General features: G+C 44.8%; 1 long non-coding RNA gene across 1 annotated transcript; it reads left to right on the top strand.

The window, feature by feature from the left end:
- The first annotated feature begins 280 nt into the window (after positions 1 to 280).
- Positions 281 to 3732, top strand: LOC142814583 (uncharacterized). Its single transcript, XR_012894950.1, has 2 exons — positions 281 to 801; positions 1768 to 3732. It is a non-coding gene; the product is annotated as an uncharacterized LOC142814583 (long non-coding RNA).
- Positions 3733 to 16270: the final 12538 nt, after the last annotated feature.

Below are 16270 nucleotides of genomic sequence, written 5' to 3'. Positions count from 1 at the left end.
AGCAGCAGAATGGAGAGTTGGCACGTCAAAGCGGACCGAACGCCGAAACACGTGCAAAACAACGATAAAAAAAGCCTAGACACGCCGTTCGTCCGCGAAGTAAGGGCGTCAAAGTCGATCAAGCACCGAAACACGTGCATAAGGAGCCCCCCCTCCCCCCCGCCCAGATATATCGGAGAAGAAAAAAAAAAAGCGGAACCCAGACGCGCTTCTCATCAGCCATACACTTAGTAGCACGCTTCACCGTGTAGTTTGAGGGCAGAATGACAAATCTGCGCCATCTGCGCCCGCACGACAAGTGTGGCGCTAGTGTAGCAAACGATGTAAGTTACAAAATAATTTTTATTCAGTGTTTATGTTGACTAGCACTAAATAAAAATTACACTCAACTTTTTATATTTATTTATGAGTTTTAGTGTACCTCAGTTTTTTTTTATAATTGTATTAGGAGAACACACTGAAATTATTGCGCTGACGCCTGTGCTGCCACTGCTCGACGTTTTTTTTTTTTTCGGCGCAACTAGGTTCGCGTTCGCACTACTTACTCATTTTCATATGGTCTGTGGTTGGCGAGCACATGGACGTGCGAGCTTGTTAGCTATGTTTTGATCGTGTGTGTGTGTCGCAGATTTGCGTTTCTACTTATTCGTGATGAAGGTTAGTGTATATTTATCTTTATGGAGCGCGAAGTAGTTGTGGATTTTGCTGCTGGGTGGAACAAACACATCGTAAACACGTCTTCAGCTATCTGCAAGCCTGTTCGCTCGTCGGACAAAGGACTGTGCATGCATCAGCGTGCAGGTGAGTGGCATTTCCAGCAACATTTAATGCTCTTACAATACATTGTTGAGTGGTTGCGCTATTGAAAGAGAAATGATTTGCTCTTATTCACCGTATCCATTGCTAGCCGTATCGGACTAAATTACCTCTATTACCGCCTGCATACCCTCTTGCTTCCCCTGTCACCACTGCAGTGCCAGTGTACTTTTGCAGTTAAAAGTTCATTTCCGCAACACTACCTCGCTTGAAAAAACATTGGGGCGGGGTTGTAGCTGCATTCATACTGGCACTTTTCTACCATTGGCTTTATGTAATGTTAACGGCTGAGTGTTGGGGCCTTGGGCCGCATTTTTTAGAGATGTAATGTGTATGTAGATCAGTAAGTGAACAAATCATTGTCGCATCACTTCACTGGCATAGCCAGGCGGTTGCGCACAGAATTTTTTTGGGCCGGGCGTAGGGAGCCCAAATTGACGACCATATTCGCTTGCCCGGCCTATTAAGATAAGCGGACCCCCCCCCCCTCCCCGCACGCCTGAAAAAAAAAATCTGCCCACATCACTGCGTCACTTGCTTCACCTCTGCGCTGAACGTACTATTCTATAAGCGCACCATCAAGCGAGCAGTTTACATATTGACAGAACAATTGGAGGAGGAATGACGCAAATCTTTCAGATTTCTTTAGTGATGCAAAACCTTAGCAAAACTGAATATTGTAAAAGACAATCATAAACGCTGTATGTTCTCGTTAGCGCTGTCATTATTCTGCATCATGAAATCTTTATGCGCTGTGAAAACTTGGCATGCCGTTGAAGTCACATATCGACGTTAATACCAATCGACGAAAATTTCGACAACCTCAATAACGCCGTTTGGGATTTGCCGCATGCACATAATTAGGCTGATTCCCACTTGGCTGTTCTTAACCTGACTTCACTGCTACCAAATGAAACAATATTTGATGCATGTCTTTTACTTTTTTTTCAGGGATATGACACAAATTTGGTTATACTGCAGATAAAGATGCTCCCAACGATGCTAAAGTACAGAAAGCAAGTGAATTTTGGTAAGTGCAGACTTTTTGTACTACGTATATGAAAGCATCGCTTTTTAGGGGCAAACTGTGCATGTGTTGGCCAGAGAATAGTTCATTATGCCACATGGTTACACTGGCACTGACAATTCGACATGGCTCCGCTGGCCCATGTGTGTGCTCACACTGTTACCGTTAAGATAAAATGTTTATGTTTTCATTGCAGGGATTGCTGTTTGTACTAAAAAGCCAACTGCCAAGATTTGTTTACGCTGGTACTCCTAAAAGTATGCTTTCCCTATTTACATGGATTTTGGCTTGCACAAAGCATAACACTTGGGCCTAGATTCACAAAGCTGTCCATGCGCAGGCCTTCATAACAGCGTTTCTTGACTTGCCTTTACACTGTTTTCTGCAGATGTTTCGTGGGTTTAAAAGTGCCACAGCATGTTGACCTCCCCCACTCTGAAATATTCGCGTTCGAAGTTCCGCAAGAGTGGGCTTAACTTTCTTGTGCACCTCTTTGCTAGTCCAAGATACTGAAGTGTTATGCTCTTACTAGAGGTGGCAGTGTTTCTAATGTTTGTATTTCCATCACATTGACCAAGTACGCGATCTTGGCTTGACTGGTAGCACATCCTCAACGAATGTCTTTGTGGCACATGTAGAAGGCAGTACAAAATAAATAGGCAGACATTCACACCGGGAGCTAACTTATAATAATGCTTTTTTTTTTGGAAACCATGGTGTGCTTATTCCAATTTGTCTAACAAGCAGTAACCTGTTTGGCTGTGAACCAACAAGACGTTGAACTAATAAAAGCTTCACATCTTGTTGCTCTAAAATATATATGTATTGGCAAGCTATCTGTGACACTGTCAAACAAAGAATCAGAATATCTGTGCATGCCTTAAGATATATTGCTTCGTTTACATATCTCGTGGCTGTGACTCGTCAACCGAGTGAACAAATGCACCCTAGTTTTCTAAATTTAAAGCATTTTTGAAGGTAGCACGGTCTACATTTATTTGTCTATAGTTTTGTCCAGCCGTTTGCGTCAGGTACAAAGAAATATACTGAAGATTATCATGTAGCCTCTGCAAATGGTTGCTTTCAAGCAGGCTTTGCATGCTTGGCTTGTGCCTACAGGTATTGCACAATTCAAGACGCAGCAGCGTATGATAGAACAGTAGAATCAAGAGCAACTATGTGCACGAGCTAAATAAGTATTTTAACATGAGCGGGCAGTACGTGTTATTTGCCACACACATGACCTCATTTAGAATGCCCATTGGTGAATGGGCTCATAGAAATGTCACTCAGCTGTGTATAGGAAACAAGTTAACTGAACCTAAGGGTATCTTTAACTGCTACAAATATGCCTTGTTGAGGTGCTGCACATTTTCTTCCAGAATATTGCTGTCTGAGACATCATGTGAAGAGCGTCTACCACATCAGCAGTTATATGGCTTGCCAAGTAACGTTTGGCTGAACCTTCCTTTTTTTCACATTTCGTTTTGCAGTAGACATCCTAGAATGTAAGCGCTGCTGCAGTGTGTGTGACTCATTGTTATGAATTGATTCTGGCATGTTTAACCTCACACTTCTATTTTTTTTCTTGCAGCAATGAGATGCTTCACATATGCCTGCGGTGACGTTCTGCTGCGCTAGCCTGATCGAAACACCAGCTGCGAAACTTGAGTTCTTCAGAATTGTAGAAGTTGCCCTTCTCTCACCAATGATGACACAGACTGCCCTATGCTAGAAATTCAAGATTGTTTTTCCACGGATGACGCAGAAAACCTTTGATGTATTACGGTGTTTGTTTAGTGCTGGCTGTGGTGTGGCGAAGTCTACTTTTACATGTGGTCACACGTCGCCTCATAAAAAGAACAATAAAGCATTTATTTTCCTTTCAATATTGTCCACTTTTTGTGTTAGAAGCACCCAAGCAGTGCTCTTCCAAGGAGCTCTCGCCATGTGTTAAGCATGTGACAAGCATACTCGAGATAAATACTCATTTCCCCAAGGAGTAATTGGAAGCATGTGCAGTTGGTTTTCAGAGAGTAACTGCGAACACGTGAGAGGAACGGTAAAGAGTAACTGTTGCTCTTAGAAGAGCAACTGGTGGGAGTAATGGTTGGTCGGCAGGGAGCAACTGGTGAGAGTAACTGTTGGTCTGCAGGGAGGAACTGGAGGGAGTAACTGTTCATCCCCCGAAGGAGGAACTGAAAGGAGAGCAACGGTTCCTCCCTCTGCAGTTACTCCTTTTAGGAGAGTAATGGGAGTGGCAATGCAATTGCTCCCTGAAAGGAGCAACCCCTATACCCCTGTTGCTCCGTTTTGGCTTAGAGTGTACCCGCCAAGAGAAAATATATGCTGGCGGTGACTCCACCCACGCTTCAAACTCCGTGGCGTCACAGATATTGACGCCATTTATAGTCGTTTATCGGTAAAAATTGTTTGTACCGTGCACTCCTAGGCACCCAGGTTCGTAACATCGGAAGTTTCAGAAAACTTAATCGAACCAAAGCGGCTTAAACACGCAAGAAGACTAGAATGAGTGACATCACATTCAAGTTCACGTGCAGTATAGACTAAGCGCCAAATCGAAGAATTAGGCTTTGTCCTTCATTTCTTGTTTTAATAATTACCCGACGACGGCGAAAGTAAAGTCAATATACTTTTAAAATAATAATTTATCTGTTAAAATTGATTATATATCCGACCTTACAGCGTCTATTTAAGCGCTATAGTTGCTTACTCTGTTTTATGTTTATCACTGAATTTCATTGCAAAATGAGCTGTGCGGGACGCTTTGACGAATTGGACGAGCATATAGACATTAGTCGTTACACAACATCGCTACAGCGGTACTGCGCTAAAAAAAAAAGACACAGAGAGAGTGAGAGAGAGAGAGAAGGGAATGCGTCGAGGTGGTGAGGTCGAGGCGAACAGAGTAGATTATTCTATTTTTATACGGAGTTTGGCCTTGTTCCGCCTCAACAACTTGGCACGCGCCTCGCGGCTAGTCGTTCTCGGCACGCACGAAAGTGAAGAGGAAAGCTGGCAGTTAATTCTGAAATCAACCCGCACACGCGCGCACTGTAATCAGTGGTGCAGTCGCTCGTCGGCCGTTATACTCCACGCATCAGAGCGAGCTTGCGTCACAACATGCGCAGAATACGAGGTGCACCGAGGTATCGTTATCACACTCATGGCAATAAACAAGATTGGCCTAAATAACTTAACTCTTTTTCATGCAGTGTGACGGATGGTTCACTAACGCACTTGCTCCCCCTAATCTTTATATGATATGCCTCAGCGATTTCTCTTGTTAGCTGGTTAGGATGCTTGAAGAAGATGGTGGTTCTCTCAAAAATGGGACGACAACCGCATGACCTGCAATGTTCCGGCAGATGAAGTCGCGCGATTCCTTGAAGAGATAACTCATACTCCCTTAAAAACAAACATTCACACATCGTTTCGTTTGTCCCACGTACCACACGATAATGGAGTTAAATACACAGCTTTTTTTACGCATGCGATGTACTTGTTCATATGATTCACAGCGCATCTCCCTTTGGCTTGTTCGTTCCTCAGCGCTTGTTCGTTCCTCAGCCGAGCTTGCGCACTGTCTCCACGAAGAGATAGAGAGATAAAGAAGAGCGTTTTGTTACTCCCCACGTGGGGAAGGAGGGAACGAAGATAAGATTAGAAGCAAGAGGTTCTCGCTCAACGCTGAAGCACATTAGTAGGCTATATTGCTTGATTACGGTTCCAACTTTTTTTTTTTTGCTCCTTAGAACAGTGTGCATATTGATTGGCTAAGGATATGTACTATTTACTATTCGTATAGTCCACAGCGTATACCACCGAAAGATTGGAAGCGTGCAATTTCGTTTCTTCGATCGTCGAATAATGTAAACAATCAAACCAAATTTGGCTAACACGCATGCACGCAAACAAAGTACACAAACAATATGTGTTTATGTTTGTTTTCTGTTTTAATATTGAGTCATCAACATCCGCTAGTTTTAGTGTGATAATGTATAATTACGTTATGCCTCGCATCTTGCCTTTCGTTTTCTAGCGCTTCGCAGTCTTCGACTAACCTTCGCCTCAAGCTGTGCTTATATTAGGTTAGGGTAAATTAAGTTTCATGAAAGGTACTCCGTACGAAAACAGGACGACGTTTTTTCTACGTGTCTTTTTTTTATCAGCTGCATTTTCTTTTTCAGGAGAATGTACATCTGCAGGAACCACTTGGTTGATCAACTCGCATGCCTGGCCTGCCCGCCCGTCGGAGTTATATTTTTGTCCAGTCTCACCTTATATTCAACACCGGGTATTTCGAGCTGCCGATGAATCGCACAGAGAAATATGTTGCTCCCGGTACTCCGTGCAGGGCGTGCATGCACTGATCTGAATAACGGAAACGGATATGATGTCATGCGTAAGCGTGGCCCACCTGTATTATAGAATGAATAGGTAAGAAATACAGGAATGTGCACATTACTGAAACAACTAGACGGATGTTTACAGGAGCACATACACGCGCACGTATTATGCGCCCTTTCACTCGGACTCGTACAATCAACGCACTTGATAATTCGCTCACTCACTCATTCGAGCACGCACGTGTATGCGCTATCTTAGATATCTATCTCTCACAGTTACTCACAAAAGATATGGGATACACAAGGGATATACCGTCCGGGTAGAAGTTTCCGCGAATCTATATACTCTTTATGATATATACAAGCCACGCGCATTTCAAATGAAATGCGTGGTGTAGAGGCAAGCAATGTGGAGAATGAAAGGTACGCCGTCCTTCAACTGGTCTTGTAATCAACGTCTATCTGCGTAATTCAAATTGTGTTCCATTTTCTATTTGAAATACTATTCCAATTGGAAACATGGTTTCCGAACGTTGTTCTATTCGTCTGAGTTTCATATGTGGTGGATTCTCTAGCATAATCGACCGACATATATCAGCGAACGTTTCCAAAGCAAACCTGTCGCCCTGCAGGGTTTTCGTCCTCCGCACGTGTGTTCAGTGCTTTGCAGATGCGAGACGTTGTTGACTCCCGTGCTCGACAGGCTTCAGCGATGACTCGGTCTTGGGTTGTTGCGTCCCACGCTCTTTCGTCTAACTCGGCCGGATCCGCGTCCCAAAAATAAACGAGCTCGGTGACGCTTCGAACGCCTCCGCGGCTCGGTCTTGTTATTATTTGGCTATATGTGTTTTTATTTGTCTTTATGGCAGCGTGGAAGAATCTGGGACGTTCATTTTGAGAGCACCGTTGTGGAGAACGGCCGCAAGAGGTAGAGAGATGCGGCGTGAAAAAAAAAAAGTTATACCGTTTAGAAAGCACGTGAAATAAATAAATAAATAAATAAATTTCAGCAGCAGACACCGAAAGCGTTTTCCTGCTCCAGGAAATCAGGTAAGTGAAATAAAGTTCCTTTCGAAGCAAATGAGAAAAGAAACCAGTGCAGTGAGTAAAGAATCCTTCCCAATAGACCTCTCCCTGTTTGCAAACAGCGTAGTTTAAGATTATTTTATTTCCGGATATATCTTACATAGCTTATGTGCACACAGAAAAATGGACAGTGATGATCAATGCGTATATATGTATACAATGCAAGCTGTTATGTACAGCGAAAAGAACTTACTTGCGTATGCAGTGACGTACAATGCAAAAATTGTACAACGAAGACAGGACATCCATGAACATCGAGATGATTGAACTGAAATAAACAGTAAGGTGGGTGTGACGTCACTGCCCCGCCCACCATTCCTTCCCTCGGAGCAGGTGCTGGTTGGCGAGAAAATTGCGTCAGCGGGATCCTTCTGCATGGCAGTGCTGCGTGTGTATGCATTCCTTTGACAGTAACTATACTGTGGTTTGCTGTTCTCTAAAATCACAACTTTCAAAAGGAAGCGTTGCTGCATATGATGCACAATTCTGTTAGGTTAACATGTGGAAATTCGCGCGTCGCAAATGGCAGCCGTATACAGATACTACAGCTAATGTTGCCATTGTGACATGGAGTTCAAGCTTTGAAAAAGAAAAGAAAACTAGCCCCAAACACCGCGGTATACTGTACCACGCTCAGAAACCAGCGGGACTGTTTTGCCAATCACCGCCTTCATGTGCGCCGGTGACGTCACGCTGTGACGTACCCCGGTAGAGGTCTATTGCCTTGTATTGTTGTTTCGTTATTGTTGAATATCTCGCATTTATTTTGCGATATCTACTTCAGTGTATGCACACAATCGTGGGAGGTTACGTCGAAGGCTTCTCAAAATTTTCGCAGCGTGAGCTTGCTCTTCGCACTCTTGCTTTTCCTCGTTATACAGCACAGTTGAATGTCGGGTCACGCTCGTTAGTGTTTCTTCGAAACAGGAACGAAAATTGGTGCGCAAATGCGATCGAAGGGGCACAAATGTCTGATGTGTTCCTCCATTAGATGGAGAAAAATGTGCGCGCGAAGCGTTCGCGGTCAGGCACCGGCAATAGCGGTGAACATTAAGCGAACAGTTATAATAATTGTTCGGGTTTTACGTAATAATAATTGTTATGCTTTTACGTCCTAAAACCACGACATCATAATGATAGATGCGGTGTAGGAGATGGGCTCCGCAAATTTATACCTTAACCTCAGATACACACATGCTTCTGGCATTTCGCTTTCATAGCAATTCGCCCGCCACGGCCGCGGGACTCGATCCCACGACCTTCGAATCAGCGATCGAGCGTGGTAACCTCTAGAACACGCGTTCTCAAACTCGGTTCCGTTAAGGACATATATGATATTTCCTTTACAATCCTGCAATTTGTGCACACTTTCATATTAATAATGAAGCGATTTATTGATCTGCTTTTCAGCAAATGTTCTGTTGATGGTATAGGGCCTTAGTCTACAACGCGACGTTTGATGTCAACCTAATGCATATGCTCGATAGCACTTCACTAGACAACGGCCATCAGAAACTCAGATGTCAGGACTCTATAGACTAACGCTAGCCAATTGTCATCAGAAACTCTCATGCCGGGCCTCTATAGACTTACGCTAGACTATAGTCATCAGAAACTCTAATGTCACAACTCTATAGACTAACAGTGGCCAATTACTACTAGACTCACATTAGGTACGCATTAGAAAAGCGCGTTAGACTGACATTAAACAGTTTAAAGATTGTGATGTCGAATGACATTAGCCTGTTTATAAAAGTACATTAAATTTTTGTTCCTAAGGGTGGTCAGAACGAGTGCAACCCACTCCCGTTGTACCTCTCAACAGATGTGTTGATACCAATGCAACTAATGCGCAACCCCACATAAAGACAATCATGAGGAAGGCAGGCGTTGGTGATAACGACTCTCGACGCCCGCAAGCACAGTATTGCGGGCGAGTCGCTAACACCGCCTCGCGCTTGATTGTCTTTATGCTCAAGAGGAAGTTACGAAGTTCCACGTGACACTCTGGAAAAACCCTTTGCGGTTTTCCAAGGTCAGAAAGTATGAGAAGCCCTATACTTTGGACCTACACGACGTGCCCAGTCAACAGTACAGGTATGGCAATATTTACCAGTGCGTACCATAATTATCGCTGGTTATAACGTTGGTATTATGCGTATAGGTGTCCCTTATTTCTTAATTTGTTAGACACGACCTTATAAGTGGGGACCAAGAGATAGCGATACACAATTCTTGCTTATTATTATTATTATTATTATTATTATTATTATTATTATTATTATTATTATTATTATTATTATTATTATTATTATTATTATTATTATTATTATTCAGCCTAAGGTTCAACATTTACAACCTTTAGACCCACTCTGCCCCAAAGCACTTATTTTTAAATTGTACTTTTGTAAAATTTTCTTCAGGAAACTACCATTATTTATTCTCTTTTTCTTCTATAACGTGCTTATTTTACCTCAGGGTGGCGAACATTAATTAGCCCCCCACCCCACCCACTCCTTTCCTCCACGTTAGATTCCTTTGTTTTTCTTCGGTGAAACAAGCACAGCACCATGCATGAGCAAAAGTCTGCGTGCCACGGTGCTTTTATGTTGAGAAACACGTATATACAAAAAGAGGCAAGATTTGTTCAAGAAGAAATCATAAGGGGGCGCTACACATTTTGTTAGGTGTAGGAACTCCTAAAGATCCAGCTTCATGCCGTCGATCGACTGCCTTTCTGTGGTCGATACGCATCGCAGCCGAAACTTATGTTTTGGAATGTCAACTAAATCCTGTTCGCGGCACAAGACGCAGCTGCAGGTTGTACACGTCAGCCGCGCAATGCGATAGAAGGCGAACTATAGTCGCCTTTGTCTGCGGCTATACTAACAGATTGGCTGCGTTCGCTCACAAAGTTTTGTTGTTTTCGCTCGTGATTTCGCGAACGTCGCCACGAGCTTGCTCAAATTAATACGCCTCTGCATCGCCGACGTCAGTTCGCGCTGCTCACACCGATTCCACGGAACACAAAGAGTACTTCTCAGCGCGTTAAGAAATAATAATATCTGGGGTACGTTTTAACGTCCCAAAAGCACGATACGAGAGACGCCGCTGAGGAAGGCTCCGGAAATTTCGGCCACCTGTGGGTGTAAGTACAAGGGCCTCAAGACTCTTCATCTCTGTAAGGAGAAGCTGGGAGAAATGCGAGAAAAAAAAGAAAGAAAACGAAGAAATAAAGGAAGGAGAGGGAAAAAAGAGAGGAAAAAATAGAGAGAGAGAAGAAAAGGAAAAAATAGAGAGAGGAGAGTAATGAATAAATAAATAAATAAATAAATAAATAAATAAGGTCTGGCACGCATGCACCGAACATCGCTTGACTCGTTTTCCAGACAAAGCTAGGCCTCCTGTTTCTTTTCGCTTGTTTATTTATCGATTTAGTATTACAGCATTCGCAATTTCTCTTCATTGCTTTCCCATCGTCCTCTTTCTCTCCTCCTATATCTTTCCTCGTCCCGAAAAGGTAGGCACCGGGCGTTAATTGTGTCCCTCTGTGGTCAGCCTGCTCTAGCTCTCTCACTATTTTCTCTGCTTACGCGTGTTCGTCTCTGCGTGTCAAATATAAAGTGCAAATCACGAAGGACGCTGTTCGCTGCAGTCTTGTGGATTCATAACGGACTCTCGTTGACTAAAGCCTCAATTTGCCAGCATTCGCCGCTCAAAGTTATTCGTTGCAACGTGTGGGCCCTTCAAGAGAGAGTGCTCGGCCGTGCTGGCCTTTACGAGAAATTAGCCGAACATTAATTAGCGCTGCTCGCGAAGACATTGGCTGTTCTGGAAGAAAAAGGTGCCGGGAAGGCGCGATATTAGTTTGCGTGTCCGTCCGACGCTGCCTGCGGACGCTTCTAGGCCAACTCCGGCCTCCACCGCCCCACGCATGCCAGCCTTTCTCGCAGTACACGCGTACGAAGGGAGATAGTCCTCCTCACGTAGCGGATGTTCCTGCTATGTGGGAGAGAGTGAGGAAACAGCAGTGGAGAGGGAAGAGGAGGATAGCTGGCCTGGCAGCCTCTCGTTTCCAATCGATGAAGCCCTTTCCCGTCTTTCTTTCTCTCTCTTTCACGCATACACACAACGCCGAGCCAGTGGATGGCGCTGCCTGTACCTCGCCAGCTGGGGGATGTGTGGCTACAGAGTCGATGACACTCGTCTCCTAAATACGCATATAAGTATGATTCCCCCCCCCCCCTCCAGCTTTTGAGCGCCACGAGTATGATACGTGCACTGACGTTCGTCGTTCGACCGGTTGGTTGCTGTGCTGTCGGGGACTCTGATGGCTAGGTGCGGCTCACAAGGAGTGGGCTCACAAGGGTTGCTGAGGCAGCGATACGGCTTCTTCCGGATAAGCCCGTTTCGCCTCTCGGAAAATAAAACAAAGAAAAGAAAAAGAGGCACTGTTACCACGCACCACAGTTATACGGCCGTCGCAAATACTACACGAGAGTGAGTGAGTGAGTGGGTGAGTGATGCTCTACAGTGGTACAGTATACGTACGGCAACACGGTGAAGGCGCATAGAAACTTTCGTGAAAGCAATAAGTGGAATCTGTCAATGAATCAATAAGAAAACAGAAAAGACAAATCTACTGTGGAATATACAGAGGGCGGTGTATACCGTGACAGCACGTCAGAGTTGTATTGCTATACATCTATCAATACATTCGCTGACATGACCTTAACTTTTTGTTGTTCAATTTTTCGATTGTCCCCCATCCCGGTTCATGACTATTTCTTGTCTCAAACTATTATCAAAGTTCTGTATATTGCGAGGGATCGCCGCTTACATCAATCAATCAATGCTTTATTTTAATGCTGGAGACCCTGCCCTGGGGGAAAAAATGGGGGCAAGGGGTGCTTGGCATGTGCGCGCCAAAGGTGCTAACTTATTTCTATCGCATTGTGCAATATTCTCCCCATTTCCTTCATTTGTGGCGGGAAGTGGACCGCATCATTCACTCGATTAGCAGCGCAACGAATTCACTTGCTACAGGAAAGAACGACGGCGACGCGTCCATATACGAGAAAATGTGGTAATTAAGTCACCTCTATAGAAGTTCAGGCTGCGCGTCAGGCACGCCCACGATCGAGGGAACATCAGTTAGTTGAAAATGTCGCACACAGACACGCTGAAATCCATATAGTTCCTATAAGTACACTAGAGGGAACTCTGCATGGGCGCTAGTGTCTACGGGAGCTGCAACGCATGAAGCTTCAGTGAGCATGGGAATTATGGGTTGTACATGGGTTTGCATAGTCATCGTACTTTACCTTGTAAAAAAACTTGTTGTTGGGCTAGTTGGTACAACATTTCTAAAAGTTAATTCGAGCGCGAACACACGACACGATCACTCACACACGCACACACTCAGGCATCAAACACACACATCGCTCACTTCCAACTGATTTATTGATAGGTCGAAGGCTATACATGACTCATGTGCGCACTAACACCATAGAAGGCCAACAGCATACATTATCGATACATACAGTTAATCAATGTCATTGCCTCAGAGCGATAAACTGAAATTCGCTCGGTAACAATGATAGCGAAGGGGCGCTTACACAGCAATCTTTTTTTTTTTTCAATGAAAAAGGCCTCTAACACATCACGTGCAGTTTTACTTGCGCTTTTGCTAATCTTCGTCTCAGAGAATCGTGCGTTACAACCACGCGAGATGACATGCGCAACCAGGTGCGTATACTTGTCATCTATCTCGTTTTGTTAATTCTTGGGCGTGTTCCCTTAAACGGTCATTAATACATCGTTCGATTTGGTCAATGTTCACTTTTATGCAGGATAAGGGTATAGAGTACACGACCCCCGTGGAACACTTAACAAAGGCCCTCTCATGTTTCTTCTCGCAGCTGCGCTTCTTGTTATCAATCGCACACACGTTGGCAAAGTCTTCCGATCTTTTTCGGGTGCGGAAAACACGATTGGTATACGCCGTGCCTGGCCGCGATTTTGCTTCATTCTGGCTTCGTGTGACTTGCAATTGCTTTGTCATGAAACGACAATCGGCAATAGTTTATCGGTTACGCTTCACCACCTTAATTTTTTAGGCTCACCAATTCAAATGGGGTCATGAAGTTCTAAACTGTTGGTCCTTTTATTCGAAACAAAACCAAAACACAACAGTAAACGAAGCCACGAGTGCGATTCGAGTCCCGTAAGTACGAAGGCTATAGGCAAATCCATGTACTACACCCATAATTCCCATGCTCGCTGAATGATCGCAACCCCACACTAAAAAAAACGCACTATGGAGTGGTCCTACAGGAGTATATACACGCCAAGAGCCAGGTAGTGCTTCGATATGGAACTGCGGAGAGGGCCGCCACTGTGCACCTAACGCACGTTCCACGAAGAGGCCCGAAACAATCGGAGGGCGGGCGGTGCTACGAGATTCGGGCGGCAAACAGCGACCGATTTTCTGAAGGGAGCTCCCGTGGGTGAGAACGTTGGGGTAATCCTACGAAGGGAGCGTCGTGCGATCGGTATATATAAGATCGGAAGGGAAATCGGGTGGAAGAAAAAGGTTGGTGGGATCGAGGAGAGTGCACATGGAGAGCACGATCCTTCCCGTTGAGGACGCGGAATCCCTTGGGAGTGACGACAGCTCAGATGGCATTCCTTCCCGGATGCTGCGGAAACCGAACAACGCAGAATACTCACGTCATGAATGCATTGATCGAGAGTGAAATGGTGTTTGCTCACCTTGAAGCATCCTCTTGAGCTGGAACAAGTGTCGTCATCCTTGCGTTTAACTACTCTTTAGCGAGCGAACAAAAGTAGGGGACTGTATATATAATACCTGGGGATTTTACGCCCCAAAAAGCCGTGACGAGAGACGCCGAATAAGTGTAGTACACAGAATTCTGTCCATTTCGCCTCCAACGAAGTGCGACCGCAGCGGCCGGTGTCGAACCCACGACCTTCGAATAAGTAGCCGAGCACCATAAGCAAGCTCAGTTCTACCGCGGCGGAACAGTATAGTTATGGTGCTTTAGTAGCTTTTCTTTGAAGTAAGAAAAAAAAAAAACGTGGAAACCGTCGGTCATGCATGCCCGTAAATGCGATCACCCGAAGGTTTTTCCAAAAAGATACCTCTCCTTGTGGAATGTCGCGTTTGTACCCAACGCTCGTTGTACTGTAGCATATAGTTCCGTATAAATGACGTAGCTAGCCAGAACATCTGCTAAGCGGCAGCATGTAGTTTCCACATATAATCCTATTCGTAATACGTGTGTTACGTGCATGCGTGGTAAAATGGTGTACAACCAATTACTATTTGTCACGGTGGTGGATTTCGTTAACGACCTGCCACCAAGTACGCAAGCGGGCTAAAGAGGCTGGCATAAAGCTAATCCCCGGCAAAGGTAAAACAGTAAGTTATTCGCTGATAGCATTGTTTCCTCTGAGATAGCTTGTTTACAGGCTGCGGATGGGGGAAAAAAGATTAATGGCTGCAGGATCTACGCAAGTCGTGAATGTGCAGCTTTTTCAGTGTTCGAGTGAATTGATTGGACATTTTTATTTCAAAAAAAAAAAGATTTAAAAAAAATGTGTGTGTTAAGGGGGGGGGGGGGGGGTTGTGACGTGTTTGAAGAGACATGCTTCGAGAAACTACATGGATTAACTAAATAAGGTATTAGGCATATTTTTCGGCACATTTGTCAAAATTTGACCATCGATGCGTTGACCTGTAAATGACGACAGAGGTAAGTGCACGGCATCCCGCGCAGCTTGCGCGCATTATAAGAAAATAAATATGGCATAACTTGACATAACGTGAGGTACACTTAATTACCTCATCATTGCACACGCAGTGCTTAATGAAACGATTAAAGAGTTACGGGGCCTCCACCGAAATGCGCCGTATATCTTCAGTAAAATTTAGTTTCGTTGGTTTTGTAATACACTATTCGAGCACTGCACTGTGTCGTGCTAAATACAGGATGAACAGTGCACCTTTCTTCACAGCGTATACTTTCACTCGCCACGTCCGCCTCGGACCATGCTGCTGCACATGTCGGTCGGCTCGCGTAGCCGATATGTCACACCGAGAGGTGTACGTCTACGCCCGACAGAGAATATACGAGCCCATGCAGGCTCAGTGGGGCCCCTAGAAAAACACGACAACGGTCGTATCCGCTGTATACTGCCCCCGATGTGGGCGCCTATATCGACGCGTGCACTATATGCGATCTACTCGTGTGCATACCAGAATATTGCTCGAGTGTACGTTTTGTCGTTTCAATATAAGTTTCGCGTATAAGCATTCGAAGTCGAGGGGTCGCCGGATCCGGGAAGTACGAATAAGAAAGGTGTGTAACGCACAAGTCTCTTAGTGGCTGGGCCGTCAAAATACAGAGAGTTGTTTTTCACACACACACACACACACACACACACACGCACACACACACGATTGGATGACAATGATTGAAAGTCCCGATTTGGCGAATTTACAGACTGCAGCGCAATTATTTGAGAGCACTTCCTGTTGCAGATAGTGGATGAAACTGTTGACTTGTGTGTGTGTGCTTGTATGACTATGCCGCTACAAACATGGGGAACTGAGATCCGCAAATCCTTGCCTCAACTGATAACCAAGCTGCTTACGGTCGCTTCGTTATAGAGTGGTATTTTTATTTCGTTGCTTACGCGTGGTTGAAGGCGGCTACACAACTGCACTATTGATAATGCCGCTGCATTTTTCTTTTCTTTTTCGCTCGCGATTTCCAGATGCCGTTCCCGGATCGTCGCTAGCAGGGGCAGGGAAGTGTGATGATATGTGGGGTTCACGTCCCAAAACCACGTTATGATTATGAGAGACACCGTAGTGGAGGGCTCCGGAAATTTTGACCACCTGGGGTTCTTTAACGTGCACCTAAATCTGAGCACACGGGCCTAC

The sequence above is a fragment of the Rhipicephalus microplus genome, chromosome 4 (genome assembly GCF_043290135.1).
Source record: "Rhipicephalus microplus isolate Deutch F79 chromosome 4, USDA_Rmic, whole genome shotgun sequence".
NCBI lineage: Eukaryota > Metazoa > Arthropoda > Arachnida > Ixodida > Ixodidae > Rhipicephalus > Rhipicephalus microplus.
Note: the sequence above shows the minus strand (reverse complement) of the source record. Positions and strands in the feature narration are given on the sequence as shown.